Source organism: Mirounga angustirostris, unplaced genomic scaffold, assembly GCF_029215605.1.
Source record: "Mirounga angustirostris isolate CCGP_5_RB_7025 unplaced genomic scaffold, mMirAng1.0.hap1 SCAF_6, whole genome shotgun sequence".
In the NCBI taxonomy this organism is placed as follows: Eukaryota; Metazoa; Chordata; class Mammalia; order Carnivora; family Phocidae; genus Mirounga; species Mirounga angustirostris.
This window is the reverse complement of record NW_026991714.1, coordinates 57,470,909-57,473,664: the sequence shown is the minus strand read 5'-3', so window position 1 is coordinate 57,473,664 and position 2,756 is coordinate 57,470,909. Positions and strand designations below refer to the sequence as shown.

The following is a 2,756-nucleotide window of genomic DNA, read 5'->3' as shown; positions in this document are numbered from 1 at the left end:
CCTGCTAGTATTTTTTTTAAAAAGTCAGCATTCCTTCAAAAATTGTATTTGGGCACCTATTATTTGCAAAGCACTCTGCTTGATGCCATGGAGCACAAAGTTCATGGGAGAAGATGTTGTCCCCAAAGAGAAAGTAGTAATAGCACCACCACCTACCACCACACAAAGTACTGAGGGCCAGGCATTGCATTAAGATCTTTTATACCCTGTCTCCTTTTATCTTCACAAAAACTTTAAGAGGAAGGTAAAAGTGTTGCTATCAAAGATGAGGACTAAGGCCCAGGAAAGGGGAGCAAATTTTCCTGGGTTATACAAGTAGGAAGTGGCCTCATCAGGACCCGAGCCAGGACCTTTCTCTGTACCTCGCCACCCAGCCTATCTACTGTGGCTGTTGAGAGCACCAAATGACATCCTATAGAATATTTTATAGTTCTACAAAAGCATCTTCATACACCATCTTATTTATTTTTATGACAAATCTCTGACCTAAAAGTGAGAAAATAAAGCTCAGGCAGCTTTCGGTGACTTGTCCAGGATCAGTCAGCGAGTTTGAGGTCACCCCGAGATTCTGTATGAGATTCAGACCCAAGATTCAGACCTGAGCATACAAGAGGGTTACAACTTAAGGAAGGAATGCAAGGTCAAAGGTAAGGTCAGAAGGCAGGCTGCAGATGCTACAGAGTGGGGTAGAGAGAGATCATGGTGGGAGGAAATGAGGAGTCATCAATGGAGGAGTTGTGTCTTTAAGGATGGAAACAGCAGGTAGAGAGGTACTTAGGGGGCTAATCCTGTGGGAGATAACCAATGTTTGTTGTTTTAAATGGCTTTCCACCAGCGGGAGAGTGAGGGTGTCCCTGCTGAGGAAGGCTCTGGAGGTCCAGGTGCTAGAGCCATCCTGCACCTTCCCCTCAGCATCAGCTCGCTCACGTCTAATACCATGTGATGCTGTTTATGCCCCCATAGCACTGGTGTGAGAGCTTGAGGAATAAGGTAGGAGTAATCTGAAAGATGGGAAGCATTTTACAAATATCAACCCTTCTTATCCCAATTTTAAACAAGATGAGCTTGAGGTTTGGAGTCTTGAGGAACTTGCCCAGGATCACACAGGAGGCCCAACAAGACCCAGGCATCAGTACCAAGCTCTTGAATGACCAGCCAGCACTGCATGCTCTGAGCCTCAGTCGACATTTGGAGAGACACCAATTGCTGAGCTTTCTGTTCATGAAGACCAGCTGCTTTCTGTGATCATGAAGACATAAGCTAGCTGAAGAGAGAAACCTATCTGGTTGGAGCAAGGTAGATGGAATGAGTTTATCAGGGAGGGTCTGAGGTCAGGCCCCCTTGCTCTGCAGAGGTTGGGCAGTCTTACCCTCTCTGTCCTCCAGCCCCCACCTGTGAGAAAAGGTACCTCTAAGGCATGGCTTTGGGCAGCAGTTCTCAAACTTTCTATGGTAAAGTCCATGGACGCACCTCAATAATGGTTCAAATGCATAAAATAAACTGCATAGGATTATAAGAGAGACAAATTATATCGAAATGCACTTACCAAAATATTAAAATATTTGTGATATAGTAATATATCCATATATGCTTCTTTTTTTTCCAGGTTCATAATTTATTGTACAAATTGAGTATCACATGATGAATTGACATTAGCTTCTCCAGGCATGGGAACATAACTTAAAATCCTTCTCTGTTGCTTTCATAGCTGGTGTTTTTTTTTAGACCTTAACTTGAAGTATAAGATCATCAAAACAATGCCTCCATGTGTGGCCAGTACACAATTCATTCTACCTGTGAGAGTATAAGAGTTGAAATATTTTTTGATACCAGTGAAATGGAATTGGGCATCAGTTTCTGGACCTGCCATGATTTCAATCTTGCAAAAGGCACCAATTCTGCTCATATGCTTCTTTATTAAAGTATTAAATAAAAGGTCTAGCAGTGGGTCTAGTAACTATTATATTTCCAAGTAGACATAAGCATAAATGATATTTTAAAACATTTGTCATACCTGTAAATAATATTTTTAAATGTGCAATTTCTATTGGTGACACAGTTAGATACTTCTAAATATACTACAGTAGTTTGTTGGCAATATTTACAAATGAAAAATATTACATTTCAGTTAGAGACTAGTGAAGCAAAAATGTCATTTTTTTTCCTATTCAAATTCAAATCTATGTATAGCCTCCATTTTCCATGGATAGAATTCTATCCATGAATCCTTTGGGACCCAAGATTAAGAATCCCCAGTTTAGGGGCACCTGGGTGGCTCAGTCAGTTAAGCGTCTGCCTTCAGCTCAGGTCATGATCCCAGAGTACTGGGATCGAGCCCCGCATCGGGCTCCCTGCTCCGCGGGAGGCCTGCTTCTCCCTCTCCCACTCCCCCTGCTTGTGTTCCTTCTCTCTCTGTGTCTCTCTCTGTCAAATAAATAAATAAAATCTTAAAAAAAAAAAAGAATCCCCAGTTTAGAGGAAATAAAAGAACGCATTTAAGTAGAAGGCAATAAGTTATGGAGGAAATGACACTTATGATATGATTGCACTTACTGTTAATTGTTTTTTCTTTATTAATAATATACCATGTTCCATTATACTTCACTGCAGATACTAATTATATTAATTATTACTCACCATAAATATTAGTAAAATGAATGGCTGGACAATTAAGCAAATGTTTGTTTTTAAGTCATAAATTTATCCCAACTGTTACCTTAATGAATTAACACTCTGTGCCTCAGTTTCCCCAGATC

At 40.6% G+C, this 2,756-nt stretch overlaps 1 pseudogene; it reads right to left on the bottom strand.

Moving 5' to 3' along the window:
* Positions 1-929: 929 nt before the first annotated feature.
* LOC123847004 (ATP synthase membrane subunit K, mitochondrial-like) lies at positions 930-1,891 on the bottom strand (annotated as a pseudogene).
* Positions 1,892-2,756: the final 865 nt, after the last annotated feature.